Below are 24,814 nucleotides of genomic sequence, written 5' to 3' on the forward strand. Positions count from 1 at the left end.
TGGAGAGATGAAAGGTGATGATACATCTTAGAAACATGGAAATCAGCTTTTAAAAAATTGGTTCTTCAAAATAGGCTGAGTGTTGCATTTCTGTTTGAAAATCATTTGTAGGTGGTCCTATTAAGCAGTCCCCAGTCTATCTGTATTTATCCCTCACTTCCCATCTTTGTTTTTGACAGAATATTGTTACTAAAAGATATTATTAATATCCATAAAATAGTGGGTCATTCATCCCAAAACCTTAAACTAGAGCAGTATTAATTTTTGGCCTCAGCAAAAGGCCATCACCATGCTTGGGTGGTCTGAAAACCAAAATTCCCACACTTCTATCCCTGCGCCTTTATCCTGTAGGCTACCTTAGGGCAAAGAGACAATTTTACCTCTAGTCTTGCTTTGGGGAACTTCTATATCCTCTTCAGGTTCTGTCAAGCATAAACTGTCAATCATCAGTCAATGAGTCACTAGTTAGTTTTCATGGTTGTGATAAAATACCGGACCAAAAAATCAACTTGTGGAAGAAAGACCGTATTTTGGCTTATGGTTCTGGAGGAATGAGAGCGTCCATTGTAGCAAAGAGGCTTAGCAACAAGCAGCAGGCATGGAAGCAGAAACAGGAAGCTGAGAACTCACATCTTAATCACAAGCAGGAAGCAGAGAAAGTAAGCTGGAATGACCATGAAGCTTTCAACTTTCAAAGCCCATGTCCATTTTTGTCCTTCCTTAGACAAGGTCAGACCCTGGGGTTCAAGTGTTCAAATACCAGCACCTATAGAGGACATTTCTCAGTCAAACTGTCACAGTGGCCAAGAGGAATAATAAATGAATGTGTTTTCTGAGGCTCTCATTACCTCTGCTGAGAGAGAATAGAAGTGACATTGAAAGCAGAGTCAGTGGAACTTACAAATCCTCCTCGAGTTTAGTCACTAATGAGCCAAGCCTCCTGGAGGCCTGCCTGTTTACAGGTACAGCTGTTCCCAAGTCTATGAGCCTGGGATTCTAGGGTAAGCTTTGACATATTGTCACCCAGGTGTCCTTAGAAGATGGATGGCATTCTGTAGTGCCTTCTCTCTGAGTCACATTAATCAATTCACTTAGGAAGAAGCCACTTGCAGAAGGAGAGGCAGCCAGGTGCCAGAATAGAGCCTACACTTTGTAGAAGCAACAGGCATAATACTGACCCCAGAGACCACTGTTTGTGGCCTCATGCAGACTTAGTTTGCTTTTCCCTTGATAACCACGGAATTGGCTCTCACACCACCCTGCAAAGACACTCATGTAGCAAAGAGAATTTTAGGAGTGGTCAAAGCAAGAGCACCAATAAAACAAGAGGCACCCTTTATTGGCTAGAAACTACTCTGGAAACTTTCTGAGGCATAAAAGGAAAATAAAATGCAGGGGGAAATGTGATGAACAGCTTGGTAAAATACTTCAATCTGCTGGTGTGGATTTTAGGATTCATCTCATCTGTAGATGTTATTGCTGATAGTTGCCTGTTGACATCCTTCTGGCCTGTAGCACTGCTCACTACTCTCACCCACCAAGCTTGTGTCATGACTTAGTTAGGGAACCAAAGGTCAAAACCATTTGCTCCATATCTTTCCTGTCAATCTTTTTATATTTTATCAAAGAAGGCCCAAAACATGATTAAAATAGAACAAAGCTATAATGAACCTCCCAGTACCCAACTCCCAGGTTCAGTAGAGGCTGGTTTTTGATAAATCATCTTTCATCTATTAGGGACCATGGAGTATTGTTCGTAAACCTTTGTTCTAGTTAGCGATGGTCATCCAGCCTTCAGTATTCCCTAGGATGTTACGATAAATCTTTCTGCCAAAAGCCGCCAAGCCCCACTGCCACATGTGTGCTTTACACCAACCGCCCGCCCGAGTTAGGGCCCAAATGAATACAGAGAGACTTGTATTAGGTTCAAATGCTGCTTGGCCAATGACTAGGATTCTCATCTGCTAGCTTAGCCTTAATTATCATAAATCTATATATTTTATAAGACTTATCTTATAGAGGATGCCTTCTGCTGGCGCCCTCTCTTGCCAGTGGTTCGCATCCTGCTGCTGGAGGATGCGAAGGGGAAAAGGGGACACTTCCTGTTTCTCCTTGCTCAAATATGAGTCTCCTTGCTATGTCACTTCTGGCCTGGATCACCACTTCTCTACTACATTTCCCAGAATCCTCTTTGACTCCTACTCCCATCTAACTTGCTGTCTCATTGGCCAAACAGAACTTTATTTAACAATCAATAAGATGAACATATACAGAAGTACTTTCCTCATCACTAGGAAGTTGCTTGATTCCTCTGTTGGGTTTGAACTACACTTGGTAAACAGCATTTTTCACTCATTCATGGTCTTTGACCCCCAGAGCATACCCCAAGCCCCTGTTTCCACATCTCATCTACATTGTAGATTCTTAGATCAGGGATACCAGCCTCCTGTGTGCATGATGTACCAAGTATCTGGGTCTAGCAAGGATTTTAACCTGAAGCACTTCATTTAAATCTCTCAGTAAGCTTGCTGCTAGTTATATTTCATAAGCCTGTATGTGTGGGGGTGCAGAGCCATGTGACATAGCCCTGTTGATAACTCAATAGCCTCAATAACATGGCAATGTACCTCAAGATATCTGCAGGTTATGTGAAGCTATGTGACAAGATTAATTTATCTCAGGAGGGCAGAAGGAACAGGCAGAAAGTTGGAGACTTCTTCAGCATCTCCTTACATTAGCATCCTCACAGACCTATATTCTCTGTTTCAAGCTTCTTTTCCTTCAATTTTTCATCTCAATACCTACCTTAACTTCTGACTTTGTCTCTTGAGTTCTTTTGGATTTTGTTCACTGAATTATAAACTTTCCTCAATCATGACTATGATTGCACTGATTATATCCCATATCTCACCACTCCTTATATTTTTTTGGTTGAGAGCCTAGTCTTTTTTTAATGGCTGAGCCATCTCTCCATCCCTCCCCCACACACTCCATTAGAAGTTATAAATTTTTCTTGTCTGCTCCATGGTCATTTCACAGTTCCTGCCTTCCCCTCATCTATTGAACATAAACTCCATGAGGACAGAGGGCTTTGTCTATTAGGTTCACAGTTTGAATCGGCAGATCTAGCATATAGCAAAGTTAAGCAGGTTTTAGAAGAATAGATAAATACTCAATGGAGAGTTTGCCAGAAATCAATTTTCGTGTCTGGCATGGTTGAATAATGAGTTTAGCTTTAAATTTTCATGTTAGGAAGAGAAAAGAAATGTAATGTTTACACTTGCCTTGCAAGCTCTTCTTTTTGTGAGTTAAAAAAAAAAAAGCGTGTGAATGCAGTTAAGATTTTTAAATGTGAGAAGTAATTTGTTTGGGATTCAACTCTGCTTAAGTCTCTAGTTTTGACCCTGACTACCAGAAATCCAGCCTTCTGCTAATTAGAGCTGAGGACTCTGAATCTCATCGTTTTAAATCCATGGTTATTTCTGGGGATTTGGATTGCAACATTGCAAGGGAGGTGACTTAAGGCAAGGTGTTAGGTTCTTGCTCTGCTTCACCTACAGGATAAGGACAATGTCTTTTGTATTGAAAGCGAGAAAGAAAAAATTCCTATCTCCTCTGACACCTATTTCTCAGCACAGTAGAGAAACCCTTCTGGGTATAGCACTTCCTTAAGGATATAGTGCTGGAGTTTATCTCAACTTGAAGACTCTACAGTGGTAGGCAGCTTTGGAAAGATTTATCGTGGTCCTGGGATGAGGAATGGCCTGGCTCTCCAGTGACACTGCCTCCATAGCTGGTGAGGGTAAAGTATGGGATTTGCAGTTTACTTCTTGCAAAGGGTGTGGTCTGTATGACAGTCCCCCTGCTCTCCTCCTTTCCCAAATGATAGATGTTCCTGAAAGATGCCCAAAGCTGTGACAATTCCAAACTCATCCAACCATTGTAAACAGGTCCATGGGGTCTTCACAGACCATAGTGAATTCCAAAAAAGGCAAGACCTTCCTGAGTCAGGACAGGGCAGGGTAGGAACAGAAGCCATGGGATTCATCAAAGAGCAAGGGCTCCCGAAGAAACAGGCTCTGAGATGATGTTTGTAATAAGATATACTTCATTTCAAGGTACCTGGAATCTTCTCTGGAAGGAAACATGATTAAAGAATGAATACTGGTTTTCAAAGGTATGTAAAATGCAGGTTACTGTAGACTCCACTTGATGTAAAGTCAACGGGAAATGATTCTAAGTGGGATTGTAGCAGAAAGGGAACTAATTCAAAGAAAGAATATGAAAAGAGAAACTACAAGTAGTCATGATTGTTTGCAACTATGAAAGTTGTAAGAGAATAGTTAGCTTATGGAAAGAAATTCACTCTCCTGTGGATGAATGAGACTATTAATTATGGACTTCTCCTTTAGATTTTACTCATTTTCCTTTCCCCTAGTTCACTGTGCCCATATGGAGCCATCTCCATTGACAGGCAATGCTATTGGGGGCTCTCTGTACCTATAACCCACATTCACTTACACCAAAAAGCAAGTTTGCAGTAAGGAAGGGCTGGGTAAATGAGTGTGATCATCAAAGAGAATTAGTACTGAGGGGAGTGTTTCCCTCTTGGTCTAATAATGAGCACATTTAATGATATAATAATATATAATAATACAAAAAAATCCCTCCAAAAAATGTGCAATGCATATAATACCACTCAGTTTGGTTTGAATATGAAATGTTATAAAGTCATGTTTGAGCGCTTGGTCCCCAACTAGTGGTTCTGTCTGGGGAGGTTCTAGAACTTGTAGGAAGTGGAATCTTGCTAGAAGAAGTTGGTCACTGTGTATGCAGGGTGGTGTTGGGGGGAGGGGTGTGAATCTGCGGCTTGGCAGCCCAGCTCTACTTCCTCTTCAAGCTCTGCTTCCTGGTGGCAGATGCATCAGAAAAAGGCATTCTGTTTCTACCTCCATGCCCTCCCTGTCTGCTGTCTTTCCCTTCCTACCATGGTGAATTGTACTTTTGGAGAACTGTAGGCTAAATAAATCCCCTTTCCTTTAAATCAGTTTTGTCTAGATGCCTGTCATAGCAACACAAAGTAAGACAACATTTCACCCAGCAGATGACCCTCCAGAGAGTTGCATTAAACGCTGAATATTGACTTACATAATAGTATCTTGGGAGTGTCATATAAATGAAAGGGTCTCTGCCTTTCAGTGGGAGTCCTGGAAACTAAACAGTCTACCTCAAGTGAAACAGCAACAGTTACACATGCATAACATAGCAGATGACAAAGTGGTTGCCTGTAGGGAATGGGTGACTTGAAAGTGAAAGACGTAGGATGAAGAGGGTAACAAGTAGGTGTGGCAGATGTAACAGCCTCTCAGGATTTGACGTAACAGAAACATGTGCATGTGCTCCCCTAGAGATATGAAAAATGAATCATGAAGCCATCTCCTATGAGAGGGATTGACACTTCCCTATGGGAGGCATTGACACTTCCCAGTGAAACTTTCCATTCTGTTGGCCGTATCAAAGTTGGTGAAGTGTGTTTCATGAAAATATTTTCCTTTGAAAAAAATCATGTGACTCTTTTTAACTTTATTCAGGATCTGTTTTCAAACTTTTATTGTGTATATTCATCATATATGTTACTCTATTATATAATGTAATTTTTATAAAAAAGTATGAGTATTTAGAATAGTCTCTCCCTTTCCCTCTAGTCACTTTTCAACACTTCTCTCATTCCTCATTAGTCCCCTCAGGTACCCTGAACATTTTCACTTTCATGTGAAGCACACATGCATGATTTTATGTACCCATATAAAATCTATGTGAGTGTCTACATAAAAATGATAGAAAACACACAGTATTTAGCTTGCTTGATTTATCTAATGATTGCATCTGATTTCCTGCAAACAACTAACTTATTGTTTCTCCTTTTATGTGAAGAAATTTCATTATATATATATATATATATATATATATATATATATCACATTTCTCTTATCCATTCTTTTTTTTTTTTTGAACATCTAGGTTGGTTACATAACTTAGCTATTTCAGCTAGTGCTTTAGTAAACATTGCCGTGCAAGTGCTTCTGGGATCTGTTCATTTGTAGTTCTTTGGATAAGCACTCAGAAGTAGTATTCATCCATGGGACATGAATTAGAAAATGACACATGAGACCATCTTGTGTATGTCATATGGTCACTGGCAGTCAATTATCAGAGAACATTTGCATTTCCAGAAAATCCCCTTATGAATAACATACAGTAAAATGCAACTTCCTGAGTTTTACAAATTGCCGACCATAATCAACCAAGTCTACATTCCATAGCTTCACCTAGATTCTTTGCCTGGTAGCCTTGTACCCTTTGGATTTGATGTCTAAAAATATTGAACACATAGATATCCCAAGCTTCTTGTCTCTCCTAAACCCAGAACCTTGTAAATAAATTCATCAAGATCATTCCTGGTCACTCTTAACATCTGACCAGCTTCCTCATCCTGTATCATCCTCCAGAAGGTGTCCGAGCAGCCTTACCCTGCATTAGTGGCAATGTAGCTTAGTGAGCTGAGCCAGAACTCTCCTTAGCTCTGATGTTCCCTTACTACTCCCTAACACTGCCATGACCACCTAGCTCCTTGTCGATGAATTTCCACTTGTCCATATCTATTCAGAGTTGGGCCCAGTCTTTCACTCACTGCAAAACTCATCATTATGATCCCCATGTATATGTACACACACACACACACACACACACACACACACACACACACACACACACGCACGCACGCACGCACGCACGCACGCACGCACACACGCACGCACGCACACACACACAGACACTGAAATCAAAACAATACTAAAAGTCATGTTATTTTCATATCAGATTTAATGGTGATATTTTTAAATTTGCTACAAATACTAACAACAAAATCAAAAGTAAACAAGTTGGGTTACATCTGCTGACAAAGTCTGAGCATAGGAAATGAAATGACTAAAAATTGGGAAAGGCAGCCAAATGAGTGGTAGAACATAGTTAGAACACACACACACACACACACACACACACACACACACACACACACACACACACACACCAGGATATTATTCGGGTGATAAAATCCTGTCATTTTCAACAACACAAATAAACATAGATGACATTGTTCTAAGTGACATAAGCCACATACACAAAGAAAAATCCTCATATATGCAAACAAGAAAAATAAGTGGTATAATATGGACAGAGAGTAGAATGATGGTGATTACACTGGGGGTAAAGCAGATGGGTGAGAAAAACTTAGGACAATATGTAAAAGATGTAGTTATTTAGAATGAAGAAGTCTAGTTGTCTAATGCTGAATATGCTGATAATACTGTATTGTATCCTGGAGATTTGATAAGAGAGAACATTTTAGGTACTCTTACCACAGAAAAATATTCAGGTGAGATGATATTACGCACAACTATAGTGACCACTTCACATCTATCCATCATCTCTATATCTATCTGCATCATCATATATAATGATGTATGTATGTATGTATGTATGTATGTATGTATGCATCTATCTATCTATATACCTTAAAACATCATGTATACTCTAAGCATATGAAAGCATTTGCCACCATACCCTCTAACTTTCATATTCCTTTACTTTAGATGATGTTTCCTGTATTCTTTGTCAAGTTATCTTCTGGGTTACTTTCTTAGGCAGCCACCATAGTGTGATCCGGTGCCTCTTCTGTCCCCTCCGTTCATCCCATCAAGTCTACCTCTCTAGTCTTCCTAGTCAGTATACTCCTTAGTTCCCACCCCGGAATAGTTAGGATTTCTTTTGCACATACCTGTACCCGCAGGAACCATGTGAGAGATTGAATCTCTGCTTAGGCCAGGCTCGGCTGTGTTCATAAAGCCTAGAGCGATGTTCCACAGCCCGAGTGTATCAACAGCCTTCAGCAAACATGCAGTTATAGCATAGCTGACACGAGACTCTAAGTCCCTTCTGGTGGTTTCATTATTTTCTTTGTCACATCAGCTAGTCATATCGAGCGGCTGCCAGCTGACCAGCAGCCAGCACAAGATGAAACATTGCCAGGTCTTTAGTGCAGGTTCTATGGCTAGAAGTGCTAATTACACATTAAGTGTTATGGCTGTACTATTAGGTAACCAATTTCTTTCACTTTGCTAACTAGATAATAACAAAGGAATCAAAGGGGGAAAAAAGAGCAAGTTAAATAGAAAGAAGTAGAAATGAGAAAACAGACAGAAGCAAATTACTTAAATAAAACACCAATGAAATGGAAAGCTTCAGGAAAATCAATAAATCTGATAAGGTGCTGGCCAAAATGATACAGGAAAAAAATTAGAAGTACGTTACTAACCTCACCAGATTTATAGGGGTTATTACTTTCAATGCCAGGATGTTAAAATCCCAGGAATGAAGTATTAAAAATACAGCAACAAATGCAACAAACAGACTAGTCAAAATAAATAGATTCTTTGAAAGGTAAAAATTGACACAAATGACAAAAAACTATACAAAATCTGGAAGCTCCAGGCAATGATCCTTTATGGATAGCAATGTAAAAATCCTGAACTACAAACATACCATTAAGTTAATATTAACAATATGTTACAGTTTAGAAAATGATATTTTAAAAAAGTCACTCTGGACTTTACACTGTTCATTCATTAGCATAATAAGATCAGGGGAGGCTTCCTCAGAAATCCCTTGTCTGTCTGAAAAAGATCACAGTTGTCTTTAGGCCTCTGACTGAAATGCCATTAACCAAAGAGGGTTAAGCTCATAACATGGGAGAAAAAGATGCAAAATCAAACCCCTCATGTAAAGCCCAGAGGAACTTTACATGATAATTCATTCTTCAGGCTCACACATCCCCCTTAAAACTCATTTCTACCCGGTCTAAATTGCCTATAACACCTACTACCCTCTTCTCTACCTAGAGGATCCTTAAGACGAAACCACCTGGTCCTTCTCTGAGTTGTAATGTTCCCTGTGACATCTGTGCATGCTAATAAATATGCATGCATTTCCTTCTATTGAACTGTGTCTGTAAAGTCAATTTCAGAACTCTCAGAGGGGAAAGTTTGCCTTCCACATAAGAACACCAAACAGACAGCACAACGTGACCAAGTAGAGTTTACCTTAGGAAAGTAAAACTATATCAATACTGAAAATCAGTCATTAAAATTCACTATATCAACAGACAATGAAGAAAAAATGATTAAAAAAAAGACTTGCAAAAAAACCCTTTCATTTTCTTGTTGCTAAAAAAAATGCTCACAGGCAGCTCAGGCTGGAGTTGCTGTGAGTAAGAGCACTTGTTTCTCTTGCACAGGACCCAAGTTCAATTCCCAGCACTTCCATGGTAGCTCACAGCAATCTATAATCCCAGTTCCAGGGGTTTCAACAGGCACACATGTGGTGCACACAGATGCATGAAAGCAAAACACCCATACACACAAAGTAAAATAAAATTTAAAAATTACTTAATAGAAAATGAAAGGGGGTGTTCTTAACTTGATAGGGAACATACAAACTCATATGAAATAAACCTAGAATTAATATATCACTTAAAGTTGAAAGAACAAATTCCTTGAAACCAAGAACAGTTAATTGTCAATGCAATGAAGAAAAAACCAAAAAGCTTACTCAATAAAAATTGAAAGAAAAGCAGTAAAATAGTCTGTTTGGATATGTAAAAAAAAATCTACAAAAGAGACTCCGAATTAAAGAGGTAAGAAAGCATCGTACAAATGAGATTCCCAGTTAAGGAGGCGAGAAAGTCCTGAGAGCTGATTGCAGGAAGAGGAGATGATGAAGCCCAAGCAACAGTGGAGAAGCCATGAATGGAGGATGCCCACTGAGCAAAGCCTCAGGCAGGCACAGGGCGGAACCAAGACAAGAGGGAAGTCGCATGTGCTATTGCGAGCAGAACTGGAAGGGAACAGCCACCCAAAAGCCATTGGAACCTAGACCACTCCCCAATAATGCCAGGATGTCAGACATGGAGTTTGGAGTTTGTTGTTGGCCCTGCTGGATGTGGGCTTTGCTTGGTCTGATCTGTCTTGCTATACCTCCAATCCCTCTCTTTGATGGAATGGGAATGATTCTTTTATGCCATTATGTATTGGAAGTACTCAACTTTATTATTTTATGCAATTTATGGTTTTTTTTTTAGAATTTTGTACACAAGTGATGCGCTTACATCCTTTCCATCCTGCTTTCTCCACAAGAACCTCTCCCATGTCTCCCCAACTCCCTTTTAAATTCATGACCTATTCTTTTGATTATTATTGTTTTACATGTATAGTTACACATGTATTATATATATATACACACATATCCATACACACATGCACACCCTAATGAGTCCATTTACTGTTGCTTGTATACATTTGTGTTTAGGCCTTAGATAATCTATCTGGAAAAACCTGATTATCCCTTTTTCTGCAGCCATTGATTGAATGTTGCTCTTCATCTAGGGGTGGGAACCTGGACGTCTGCTGCAATGTGGTTGCCTCAACAAGACCTTCATAATAAGAGCCAGGTGTCACGCAATTTGACTTTTGGTTTTGTAGGGGATCTTACCTAAAAGTTTGTCAGCAATATCAATAGAGGCTTCATACTTTATATTTTTGATCAGTTAAAGGTGATGGGGAATTTTAGAGTTGGACTAAATACATTTTGCATTATGAGATGAAAATGAGATGTTAGGATCAAGGAGGAAAATGGTAACCTTTAAAATAAGTGTGCTTGGGTGTCAGGATGACAAGGGTGACCAGGTGACAGGAGCCATGATGGTTAATCTCCACTGTCAGTCTACTTGATCTATAAGCACTGTGGGAACACACTTCCGCAAATGTCTGTCTATGAGAGTTTTCCAAGAAAGCTTTAACTGATGGGGCAAGTCCAATCCTGAATGCAGATGGAAGACCAAAAGATGAAGGGTTGAAGCAGGTTCTTCCAGGAGCTTCAAAATATCGATCTTTCTTGACATGAAATGAAACCACTGATTTTGGCTTTCCTATGGTCTTTGCTGTGTTGAACCTGTAATGACCAGGTGTCTGGTCTCCATCAGAGAACTATTTACTTTAGTAGCTTCTGTTCTTTGCATATCAGAGGCCTCGATGGCCAAACATGCAGCTTCAGAGATTTACAACCAACAGCATTGCATAGCAGGTGGTCAGCTCCAGTTGTTGTAATTAAAAAAAAAAAAGAGGTGTGTGGGAGGAAGATGCCATGAGACAGAGCTTAGGTGGAAGGCTTTATAAATTGGTGGAAAGTGAATGGGAAAGGGGGGAACAGGAGATGAGAGACTGACCTCTGGGACAGGAGCAGCAGGAGAGCAGAGAGAGGTAGAGAGAAAGAAACAGAGACAGGGAGACAGAGGGAGAGGAAGAGGGGGAGGGAGAGGGAGAGAGAGGAGGGGAAAGAGAAGGAGATGGGGTGGGCGGGGCCTTTTTAAAAGGGAATACAGTGAATGTGCACAGGTGGGGCTCTTAGTGGCTGCAGCTGAGGGCGTATCCCGTCAGAACCCCAAGGACAGACCTGTACAGATGCCATTGTCAGTTTCTGAGGTCTACTCTGGGCCACCAAGGGCAGAGATACCTTCTCCCATGCACCTCACTGCCTGATTCCAGACTTATGCCCTCATCCCACCTGTCTCTTTCAGCTTGTTATACCTTCCCACAATGCACAACTGCTTCCCAATGCTGCAAATCATCCTGGTACCCGGACAGGAATGATTCAGACACTCAGACATGAGGTTGTTCCTTATTGTCAAGGCTTCAGGCATTCTTTTTTATTTTTATTTTTATATATTTGAATTACAAACAAGATTGAATTACATGACGATCCCAGTTCCCTTTTCCCTCCCTTCCTCCTCCACCCCCCCCAAGAGAAATGGAAGAATGCAGAGGTCATGAGGAAGCAGAGATTTTGAGTCAGGTGTAGATTAGAAGAAAGGACATATGACAGGTAGGATTTTAGTTGGGGGACTTCAGACATTCTTGACTTTAATCCTTGCCAAGATGGCACCCAGTGGCTACCATTCAAGTCTTACAGAGTGACAAAACTGGGTTCCTCTCCCCGGCTGGCCTATAGGACAAGAGAAATCATCATCTCACTGAAAAACAGAATGGGGTTTGAGACTTTTGAGGACCGTGAGCTTGTTTGTGTTTTAAAATCACCGTTTCTTCGGTTATCTTTTGGTCAATGTTTTCTGCTTCTCATCTTCCTGCTGGGAGTGGTATTTGGCATGGATATTTCTGTGCATCCCTCATTTTCCCATCTCTTTTCTAGTGTTCTGTCAGAACCTATGTGAATTTCTGAGGTGCCTCTTCTTTCTCCCTTAGGAGTACATTTTATTTCCTCACATTGATTATTCTCATAACTGGGTCACAAGAAAGCAGTTTCTAGTCTTCCATTTTACACACATACAGAATTTTTATAAGGCTACAATTAACTGAAATGAAAACAAGACAAAGACACTATAAGTCATGTGTATTTATAGAACATGTTCACTATATATTGCCAGGTATTAATAAATGATGTCCAATGATATATACCAAAGATACTAATATGCAGTTCAGAAATACACATCCCAAGAGTATGAGGCTCTTCTAGCACACAAAATAAATCTGGCAAGTCACCTTACTAATAGACTAAAAAGAAAATATTATTTTAATGAATACAGAGTGGTAATTTTGTTTTTTACATAAATAGCCATTCATGACTAAACTCGATACCCTTTTATAGCAAAATCCCTCAAAAACACTATAGAAGGTAACTTCTTAAATGACAAAAGTGCCTTCAGGACTACAGCTAGCATCATTTTGGTGGGAAAGGCACTTCTGAAAACATTAGGCTGAAAGAAAGGATGCCTGCTATCATGACTTTGTAAAATATTGTCCTAAAAATTCTTGCCAATGTGATAAGGCAAGGAGAAATATTATTTTTTTTAAAAAGAAAGAAGTAGAATATCTGTATTCACTGACAGGTTTTTGTATGTTAAAATTTCTTTTTCAATTAGTTTTTTTGACTGATCTCTATGTTTTGATCATACTCACCCCCAAATCTCCCCAGATCCATTCCACTTCCTTAAGCATCCAATTTTGCACCCTTAAATCAAGTCTCAATTTGTGTTGTGCAAAATATGTGTGGACATGTGGTCTTCCACTGAAGCATGGTTGACTTGTGAATGGCTACACTCTTTCTTTCCGAACAGCTAATAATTGCCTGTAGTGTCACAACTGGAGGTGAGATTGTGTGCCCAACTCCCCCCTCCACACTGAAATTTGACCTGTCTTGTGATTGCACAGGTATAGTGGGAAATTACCAATACGGAGTCAGGTAGAAATACAAGGGTATTTAATAGGGAAAAGCCTTACTTACAGAGCGACCTAGCCAGCCGGCATGGCAGCAGTCTGTCCAGAAAGTACAAAAGTGAAATCGAAAGAGAAATGCAGTCCCCTGAAAGTGTCATTCTACATCACCCTGACCATGCCCTGGCAAGCATGGTCAGGCACACCTGTAGCCAGCCCTAAGTAGGCGTGGCGACAGCTTCCCCTACACACAGGTTCTGCACGTGCTGTGGAAACTTCTGTGAGTCCATGTGTGCTGCCATCATGACATATCCAGTAGATGATGCTTCCTTGAAATCAACCACCAAATTTCTTGAGGAATACAAAATAATCAGACCTCTAAAGATAATAAGTTTTTCAAAGTTGTGAAATACAGACTCAACAGAAATGTTCTCTTTGATGAACAACCAATTGGGAAATGGAACAAAATAAACAACAACAAAAGTGTTAGGTGTGAAATTATAACATGATATATGCCATGGCTTTTCAGTGACAGTTACAATGCATTGCTTGGAGAAGCTAAAGGAGATATAATCAAAATGAGAGTGATTGTTTTGTAGATAAGGAGTGAGACTATTAAAATGTCAGTTCCTTATACAGCAGAGGGCACTTTGGAACTCTTAGTGGTCTTGAAGTAGACAGATATCCTTGGTAGGTCAGTGTGATTACATGGTTCTTACAGGAGGAATAGATTAGGAACCAGGGATTAAAAACAAAGAAATAATGGAGGGATATTCTTGTTGTAGTGAGGGAAACAAGTCAAAGAATGTAGGCAGTTACATAGGCAGAAGGTGAGGAAGTAGACTCTCTTGAGATCTCCAAAGGGAAGCAGCCTGCTGGTAACTGGATATTGTACCAGTGATGTTTATTTCTAACTTCCAAGATCTAGAATAAATACAGTTAGCTTCAAGTTGCTGAATTTGTGGTTCTTTGGTGTAGTGGCAAAGACATTAATAACTTGTGTCTAAATTGAAATTGAAAGAAGATTCTAATTATTGCAATATCTACATATCCTCTTGGGATTTCATTTCACAGGTTAAAATGGTTAAGATTTCCTGATACTGGTTTTTATCTCATGTTAGCCATAATATGACTCCTTATTCATTTTCAGTGTAGGTAGAGTCAAGTGGAGCCTACAAACAAATAGTATGAAGATTGCTATCATGTTTGTGTTTGAAATTCACCCAGTCCATGACATTCTGGTCTTACATCCTCATCCATGTTGGGACACCATTGTCAATTTGCATTTTCACCTGTGTCTAAGGATTCTGTAAATGACCTTTTCCCTTTATTTCCACTGATTCTGTTTTTCATCAAAATTCTCAAGATTACTCTATTTTTAATTTTTCCTTGTTTTTCAATGAAAATATGCTTTTAACCTAACTCCTCCACTCCCATAAATCAACTATGCGGAGAATTATATAGTTTCCTGTCCTAATTTTGTGTTCTTTAAAGAATAACTTGAGACCTACATGGGAGTTGGATGATCACTGATAATGAAAAATGGTCACAGAGAGGGAGAAGAGAAACCAATGAGGTTATTTTGTGGCAGGTTTTCACTTTGGGAAATCTCAGGTCCAAGATCATTGGCATTATCCCACCCATGTAATAAGGATGCTTGGGTACCATTATGCCAATGTTCACCAGTCAGTAGCTGAGAGATGCTTAAGGAAGATGTTAGTGTCCTGCTATTTTTGGCAACAGGATAGCAACAAGGTTGGCTGTGATAGCCATAAATCACCTGCTGGAAAGGAAATAAAGATACATCTAGTTGGACATGAAGTCAGTGACCGCAGGTTTACCACCATCAACCACAGAGCTCATTGGGCAGAATCTCCCAGAGATCAAGGAAGAGGACGAGGAAGAGGACCAAGGAAAGTCATGATGACTTAATTACTGGATTAGTATATTGACAAAGACTATGTAAGCCTTTGCAAAAATATTAATTAAAAACTGTACAGAAGTTGCAACTATGTCGAAAAAATCAGCTCTTGTGTTCAGTGGCACGGTGCCATGTCCGCAGATAATGATACCCTCTGTATGAAGACTAAAGAGAAGTTCTTAACCACGTGGAAAGGGTAAGCATTTGAGAAGCCAGCTCTGCTCACTCTGCTCTGAATGCTGCACAACATGGGTATACACCAAGACATCATGTAGTATTTTATAAATATGTGCAACTTTTATTCATTAACTTAATTACTTGCACTTAAAATGCACAGAGGCACACGAGCTGTGTGAGGTGCAGGTTTTCTGGCTGGGATCTCCCTCCTGGGACAGCCTATGCCCTTCACTGGTAGTTCCCACAAGGCATATGAAAGCAACAGTGGCTCCATGTCACTGCCAATCCAATGCCACTCTCAACATTACATCTATGTCACAAGCTGACAGTTGAGTTTGGTGTGCACTGTAAGAGAGCAGACCTTTCCAGGTCTCACTCTGACTTATGCTATTTCTATCGCCTTTTTATTTCATTTCTTTTTTCTTACTTGTACCTACAGAGGGAACAAAGCATTTTGTCAGAGGTAGGGGCAAGGTCAGGATCAAATGTGGCAAGAAAATTTGAGCTTTTTCTTGTAAAGGTTCAAGAAAACCTCCGCCTTCCCACCTCTGTGCCTTCAGGAGCTGTTTTTTTTTTTTTTTTTTTTTTTTTTTTTAAGCTTATCTTAGCTTGTCTTTGAAATCAACCAAAGCAAGGTTAAGGGCCAAGTTTGTTCTTATTTCCTACTCTTCCAGATAATAAACTTGAGACTGCTTATTCACTGACAGGCACCACACATAGGGTAGAAGTGACTGGTCACAAAGGTGAAACATACATCTCGTTGGTGATATTTATAAACGGTGATGGGTCAAGGGCTTGGACGAAACGCAATTCACAAAGGAAAGGCGTGGACATAATCAGAGTGAGGAAAACTTCAGCAAGATGATTTTGAGGGTCCTACTGTGGGGGTCTTCATATTTTTCCTGACAGTGTGGTGTCTGTTAAACCAGGATTCTGATGAAAATGTCCAAATCCCCAAGCCCTTGACAAGCATAAAGGTTTTAGCAGCAATATTTGGGAGGTGGGTAGTGGAAGGACAGGCATTTACCCACAAATGTGCCATGTGAAATTTCAGAATAAGATTCTAAGTTCTCAGTTTAATAAAGCTGTCTGTGCTACATAGATGCATATGGGAAAACAGGGCTGGGAGACGTGTCTGGAACACTTGAAGAACATAGTATCCACAGACATTAAACCTTTGGTTCATGGTTTCTGCATATTTTCCCACATCATACTGGGTTTTATTTGCAACCAATCTCTGTTGACTTTTGTCATAGTGAGTATGAAGTAAGTATGACCCCCCCACCTCACTATGCTATAAGATGGGTATTGTTAACATTCTTGTTTTCCAAAGCAGGGTTTTAGCTGTTATGTTGGGTGAAGCTACACAATGAATGGTTGGGACAAGCAAGGAGGTGGGGGTAGACCCTTTAGACTGTCTTGTGTCAGGAACTTCCTCCCGCTGGGGAAGAAAGGTTCAGAAGGGAGGAAGGGTGTGGTACTACGTGGACATACTGGGAAGGGAACAAGCTCTCTGGATTGGATAGCTTAAATTCTGAAGACAAAGGGAAAGAAGGGCTACATGGGAGGATGAGAGGAGCTGATGGAACAATTCGGTGGTAGAGCTACGAAAGGAGAAGGCATGGAGAGACAGAGTCCATGGCTTCAGATACTGCTTTCCCCCTCTCTGAGGTCAATGTGGCTTAGCCACGGGTCAGTGTCAATTCACAATTCCATACTCTATGTTGGCTGAGAAAGTGCACATTACTCTAGAATTTTTCAAGATACCTGCCATTTGTTAAGTGGTAAGACAGGGAAAACTTTGGAGAGCTTTCATCTACAGTGTGCTTCTTGGATGCCAGGCATCATCACTAGCACTGCTCAGAATCAATCCCCTTTGCCTAATCCTAACAGCAAAATGAGGGGGTTATTGTATACTCTTGTTGCAATTACAGATATTAAGATGCAGGTAGGTTCAGTATGTGTCTTCTGGTTATCCAGCTTGCAAGTACTAGTAATAGTTGAGTGGTCCCTGGATCCCGCATCAGGGGAGGCCAAAATGAACTGCTTGGGCTTGTTGCCACAATGACTCATTTTCCAGAAAACGCATCCTCCACCCCTCTGCTCACATTGATTCCAAATGTTCTGAATTCTACTCCAAGAGAATCAGTGATGGGCCCCGGAGATTTGAAGATGAAAGAGATCCAGCTTCTTTTATGAGTGACCTTCTGGCATGGGTCATCCCAACATTTAAAGTGGAGATAAGATAACCCATGAGGGTTAGAAGAAAACGAGTGGTCACAGAGCCTGGAGAAAAAAAAAAGGGAGAATCCTGATGACAGTTCCTTCCAGAAATTATTTTCCTAATGCTCAAGTAAGGATGCCAAAATGATTTGGCAAGATGTAAACTTGATTCTGAGAGGCACAGTTAAGGCATTCCAAGTCATTAAAAGACAGTATACAAAACTAAGATGAGAGGGTTCTGTCCTAAGTTCCCTTATGTCTCTCAGCTCTTGCTTAGAAACAACTACTAACAAAACAGTTGGCTCAGCTCTCATTCGGTGCTCAGAATCAGAATTTCAGTGTGAATATGAAAACCCAAAGGGATTCCTTTTGACATCATCCCCATCAGTTTGAGGTTTATTTGCCTCAGGCCTATGACAGATAGAACTATATCCACTGGGTTCTGTGGTTTTATGAGGGAGTTCTGGCGAGGAACGCTATTCTAAGCACCATTTAGGCTTTGCTCAGATTGTTTTTATGGGGAAAGTTATGAGTCTTGGTAATTGCTAGAGTTTACTCTCGACGCCTCCTCCTTAGATATGAACGTGGGCTTATTTTGCCTTCTGAAATTCTTATCGTGGTTGCTGTAGTGTGGCATCGCTGTCCCTCGGTTGCTAGGTTGATGTTATTTATGAACTAATGACAGAGCGATAAATACTGTAGTAAATAGTTGTGGGGTGACATTTGCTGAGCCAAAGTTACAGGCAGCTGGAGATTGTTTCCATGCGAAATTGCTTTCACCATTCTTCCCATTATAATGATCTACAGCCTAGATAAAAATACCTCTGCACCCCACCCCAAATGCATCACCACTTCCTTGTAAGACCAATAGACCTTTCAGTAGGAACCTGTCCATGTGCACCGTGCTATGGGAAGCTTTTGGGCAGTTTCTATGTTAAACTCAGGGAGAGCCTTCACCTATCCTGAATAAATGCATTTACAAGTTTTTTTTTTACATATGCAAATAGCTGCATTTATTAATTAATATCTTGTGGAGACATTTAGTTGTGGTTGTTTTTGTTTTGCTGCAGCTGCAGGCGATGAAACAAGAACCACAAAGCTTAACAAACCCACGTGAAGTTTACTGGGGGAAGGGAACAAAGTTGTGGGGAGTAGATGTTGGCCAACCAAGATCAGAGAAGGAGAAGGAAGAAGGGGCCAACGGTGCTCGCTTAAAAGGGAAAACTTGCACATGCGTACAGAGTTCTTACATGGCCACGCAACGCAGGGCCCTTTGAGCTGTCTAAGTATCTGCCTGAAGGTTGATGTGTATCTTGCCTGTTGGCAGGGGGAGGGGTCAGCATGAAGCAAGAATGCCAACAGAGTATATAGCAACTGTCTAAAGAGCTTGAATTTTGGAAAACTGAAAAGAAGCAAATATAAGTGCACAGAGAGAGAGAGAGAAAGAGAGAGAGAGAGAGAGAGAGAGAGAGAGAGAGAGAGAGAGGGAGGGAGGGGAGGGAGGGAGGGAGGGAGGGAGGGAGGAAGACTAATCAGGATGTTTGCGAGATATAGAGAAAGTGGCAGACATATTAAGAGCAAACACTTAGTTAAACTTCCTCTAGTGGGAGAAAGATTCCTGAAAGGAACTGCAACTAGTCTGTTTTCATGACCGGCAGGCATACTCTTCCCTCAGGTGACTCTGGATTTTCAAAATGGTATCCAACTGTTACATGCATTACCATTCCTATTTCCTATATTTCCATGTCTGTAACATTAGGATTCCAGTTAGGCTGGTTCCCTCCAGGAAACCTCCCCTGGTACCCCCAGGGTGGCCTGGCAACGCCATACTTCTCTCATAGGCTGATTTGTCCATTTCCATATTGTGTTGGAAATGTCTTGACCTTCTGGCCATAAATGATTCTTAACCTAGACGATATTTCAATCTTCTCCCAGCTTCTGTAGCGGTAAATCTCACTGCCATGTGGAACTGATGATGGTTTGATGGTAGAGATGGGCATGTCAGTGGTTGTGTGGAAAGGAAGAGCTTTCCGAGTGAATGGGCATGATTCACACCAAAGATATCCAAGCAGGAAGTTCAAACTGTGTGAAAGAAACAGTGGGAGACAAGATTCTAAAAGAAATAGGACAACATTCTGAGGTGTGGAAATGAGAATTAGGGACTCTTTCTGGGACATTAGAAGGAGCCAGAGTCTACTGATTAGAACATTTACTTGGACTGATAGAACACTTCCCTGAATTCTGTTTAAGAAGGTCCCCTAGTTTTCTCATGATAACTGACCTCTGTGCATGGCTTTCCCTCTTAGCTACAGCAATTGGCCAGAAGTGTACAGTGCACTAACCAGGAAACCCTGCTTTCTCTTTTATTCAAAGCTGTGTATACAACCCAAGTAAATCCGGTTATCAGGCTTTTCTCGGATCATTTCCCAACAAGCCTTAGGCAAAAAAGTCGTCTTCCCCTATGAGGATATATAATGTCATTGGTCAGGGCATGTGCCACACACAAGTAGATCCATAGTTAAAGAGATTTATCAACAAAGTACTAAGAGCAAAGCTGAGAAGAGAGAGGTCCCTGGCTGTCAGATGCAGACATCTTTCCTGGTGAGGCCAGCTGAACTGGGTAAGATGCCCAAGACTACAAAGTTCTTCTCCTCACTTGGACATTACCAGTAGCAAGAAGGATTTCAGTAGAGTTCAGCAACTCATAGGTTTCACATTTCTTATCTTATCAATGTCTATTCAAGAAGCCTCACTATAATGCAAATGAGTCTCCTCTAAGGAGCATCATGATGGAGCCCATCATCTCTGCAGCTTGTTGGTGTTATCTCTAGAACCCACATCTTGAGAGAGATCTATTAGTTAAACCTTCTCAATGTCTCCAGCATTTTGTAACATTCACTGAGTCCCGTGAGGAAATAACAGTTTCCTTTATTTCCCCTACACCAAATCATCTAATCAAAAGAGTATTTGACGGCAATCCTTATTTTCTTTTACTGCATTGAGTGACCCTGTCCAACAAATGCCTACCACTGCGTAGTCAACTATCTCCTTTTTCTCAAGATGATTTCACATCCATATTTTATCTCCTTTTCTTTGGCACTATCACCATTTACCTGTTCGTCTTCAGCTACTCCTAGGTGTTTATAAAGCACCTATGAAGTTCACGATTCTTCAAGAAGAGAAAAATGAATGGCATCCCGTCATCCAATAACGTTGTCTCTCTTCTTCATTTCAAAACCTGAGTTTCTTGGAGTAGTTAGAAATGGTTAAAAGTTCAAAGCAATGATAATTAAACATTCTAAACTGAATCGCATGTTTAGAAGATATAAAGACACAATAACCTCTTCTTGGGTTCTTGGAGATGAAGAGGATTTCAGAAACCACGTCCTAGAAGTCTAATAGTTTGGAAATATTTCTTATCTACTTCACATTTTATGATATAGAAAGTCATCGCAGGGAGAAGAGAAGCAAGAGCTAGCTGAGAAATTCAAATTTTAAAGAAGGCATTTTAGACATTTGTCTTGGCAAGAATTTGCATCTCATTAACATTGAGCTGATAAGAGGTCTTCTTTCCACATTTATTATAGAAAGAATTATCTCTCTTCAACTGTACTAAAATCCAATATTATATACATAGCAAATGAAATTCAGATGAAGTTTCATGCCCATAAAATCCTAGATTTGATGAGAATAAATGAGATGATAACAATTATGTATCATTTCTGAAGCCATAGACTAAAATGTCATTGAGTCTACATGGCCTTTCCAAATAATCCTGGCAGAATCAATCACTTTCTTTCTTCTGATTTTATAAATTTTTGAGCGTACTGCTATGTCACAGGGTAGACTATGGTGGAATAAGCACACAGTCACACACTGACCTTTTTAAAAGTATACAAATGGTTATATTATGGAAACAACCACTTGTAGGTAAGAGGATGTGTAATACAGCCAACTAGAGGGTTGGCTCAGTGGTTAAGAACGCTTGCTGATCTTGCAAGGTCAATTCCTAGAAACAACATGGCAGCTCTCAAACAACTTCAACTGCAGTTCCAGGAAATCTGATACCTGCTTCTTATCTCTGCAGGCACCAGGTGCATATGTGGTGCACTTATGTACATTCAGTCAAAACACTCATGCATGCACATAAAATAAAACTGAATAACTTTTTAAAAGGAAAAAGTAAAAGAGCAATATAAGGGGATTATCAAAATCCCTGGCATTAAATAAATGCCTCTTAATTTTTCAACATGAAAAGGCTTTCTTTTTATCCAGACAAGAGAGTAAGCTGTCACAGCCCTGCCCACAAATATGACATTTCAAGATTGTTACAGGAAGAATGATTCAAATGAACCCTGTTCTCTTTGGAAGAGTTGATCTCCAGATGAACACATTTTAAAAACCCAATTGCTTGGTTAACTACCTAAATATGAAGATGACATAATATTAATTATTAATAAACAGCAAGGAACCACATCTGCAGAAACTATTTCTCTGATTCTTTATTTCATGTGGTCACAAAACTCATGTTCTCTGTATATTGGCTCAAGAGAAATGTTTAGCGTGATGTCATCACTGATTGTGCCAAAATACAGTGGTGTGCTCAGAACTGATTGCAGATGGAATGTGAGAGTGGCTATAGGAGATCTGATGTAGTGGCTTGGGCTGTTTGTCCCTAAACTAAATAGTCCTCTGATTATTGTTTGTGTCTTCCCTTTATAGCCTGACTTCTTAAATATTATAGCAGCTGTCAGTTGTTACAGTCTTTTTTCCTTAACCAATACTGACTGTGTTATTAGTTGCTTAAGGCAAGGGTAAATAGGATCTAAATGAGGCCAAGAAGAATTAATTTTGTCACTACAAAGAAGAGCAGAGCACAATATATTTTGATGGTTTGTTGGTTTTGTTTACTACTTCCTCTGTGAATATTGAGGCTGATTAAGGAAACACTTTTGATAAGGTGTGCCTCTCTGTTTATCTACTATTTAGAATGATATAAAGTGCCTAAGGAACACCAAAAAGAGATGCCATTATATAATCACTCTAACATGTGTGCAGAAGAATGAGAATTCAGGCATGCAGTGCATCCAATTTTATGGTACACTCGTGGCTGAAACACAGCCTCCACCACCCTATCTTTTACAGTTAGCATCGCCCCACCTGGGATTTCACAGACTAGCAGTAAACAAATTCCAAGTTTCATTTCCATAAAGCAATGGGAAGATGGGTCCCCTGAGCCAAGAGCACCTTCCCCCCCTTCATTTGAGGACTTCAAACGGGCAGATTTGATAATAAATGTTAAGGGTGAGCAATTAACATACAAAGTGGCAGCTGGAAAGGGCACAGAAGACATGCGTCTTGCTGGAGTCACTTCTGTGCCCTGGAGACATTAAATGGCTAATAAATGTCTTTTTCTATTCATGTGTTACCTGTGAGACCCTTTGCTTGAGTATTTCCTTGGTAAGGAGTTCATTTGATCTCCTGATCTCAACCCCCCAAAACGGAAAGGCCACTCACTATCTCTAGATTGCTCTAGATTGGCAGTTAGACTAAATGTCAAACTAAGAAATTATGTGAATTCTCTGAAGGAGAAAAGGAAGACTGGTCATGACCCTTCTATGCCAGGCATAGGTGAATGTCTACTTACTCTTTCAGCTGTTATAATCCACTTTAAATGTTTACCAAGAGTTCCTAACACCCAGTTAAGTGCCAAACAACCTCTATGACCTTCATCCTCATCATATACCATTGCTTGCCATTTTTCTGGCTTCCTGGGATTTAGCTGCCAAACTTTTACAGAGACTACTTTTATCCACATTGAAACATTCTTTTTCGGAGGTTTCTCTGAAGACTCTGGAAGCTGGTGAAACTCTTAGGACTCAGGAAAGATCCTTGCCAAATAGCTCAGTGCCAGAAAGTGTTTGCCACTTTTGCAGAGGACAAGAGTTTGGTTTCCCGCACTGAGACTGGAGAGCTGGAAGCCACCTGTAATTCTTCTGGCCATCCTGAGCCCCTGTGTTCATGCAGCATGCATATTCATTGATACAGATATATGCGTACATAAAAACATATTTAAAAAAACTAAGGTTACAAGATTCTCAAGGCTCCTCCCCATGTTACACAGGGAAATCTAGGGATGCCACCCATGATACGGTGGACATTTTGGTGACACAGGTGCCTTCGAGTCAAAGTCCTGCACAATCCTGTAGGAAACCCCAATAAATTCACTGGTTTAATTAAGCTATGCTTGGGTGGGATCATTTCTTTGATCTGACATTGATGCTTATCTGGGATGGGGGATCATAAAAGTCTGTCACGTCATTTGGGGCAGGACTGAGGCCCTCCCCCTTTATCTAGGCTAGCCTCATAGGGAATGGGCTCCAAAAATCCAGTTCATGCACTAGGGATAAATACGGGTTCCACTGCCAGTGACCCCATAGATTGTCCAAGCCCCACAACTGACACCCACATTCAAGGGGCCTGGTTCCGTCTCATGCTGGTTCCCCAGCTGTCAGTCTGGGGTCCAGGGCTCTTACTTGTTCAGGTCAGCTGTTTCTGTGGGTTTACTCAGCATGGTCTTGACACCTTTGTTCATCACTCCTCCCTCTCTGCAGCTGTATTCAAGGAGTTTGGCTCAGTGCATAGACATAGAGCAAAGGACAATCAGCCTACATTGCACAACCCCCAGAGAAGCTAGGAAACAGCGAGGACCCTAAGAGAGACATACCTGGACCCCAGAGAAGGGGAAAGGGTCAAGATCTCCTGAGTAAATTGAGAGTATGGGGGAGGGGAAAGGGGGTAGGAGAAAGAGAAGGGGAAAAGGGGAGGGTGGAGGAGCACATGAGGGATCAGGAAGGTTGAGCTGGGAGAACAGAGGAGAGCAAGAAAAGAGACACCTTGATAGAGAGAGCTGTTATGGACTTAACTAGAAACCTGGCACTAGGGAAACTCCCAGGAATCCACAAGGATGACCCCAACTAAGAATCTAAGCAATAGTGGAGAGGCTACCTTAAATGCCCTTCCTGTATAATGAAATTGATGACAACCTTAAATGTCACCCTAGAGCTTTCATCCAGTAGCTGATGGAAGCAGAAGCAGAGATTTACAAGAGCTTTGAGAGACTGAAGTGGTAGTCTGATTAAAAGCACAACAG

The 24,814-nt window shown here is 40.6% G+C and overlaps 1 long non-coding RNA gene across 1 annotated transcript in view; it reads left to right on the forward strand.

The window, feature by feature from the left end:
* The first annotated feature begins 13,493 nt into the window (after positions 1-13,493).
* LOC107977627 overlaps positions 13,494-24,814 on the forward strand; it is a 60,720-nt gene continuing 49,399 nt past the window's right edge. The window contains exon 1 of the long non-coding RNA XR_004771275.1: positions 13,494-15,457. This is a non-coding gene — a long non-coding RNA (uncharacterized LOC107977627). The remainder of the gene's footprint in view (positions 15,458-24,814) is intronic.

The sequence above is a fragment of the Cricetulus griseus genome, chromosome 10 (genome assembly GCF_003668045.3).
Source record: "Cricetulus griseus strain 17A/GY chromosome 10, alternate assembly CriGri-PICRH-1.0, whole genome shotgun sequence".
In the NCBI taxonomy this organism is placed as follows: Eukaryota; Metazoa; Chordata; class Mammalia; order Rodentia; family Cricetidae; genus Cricetulus; species Cricetulus griseus.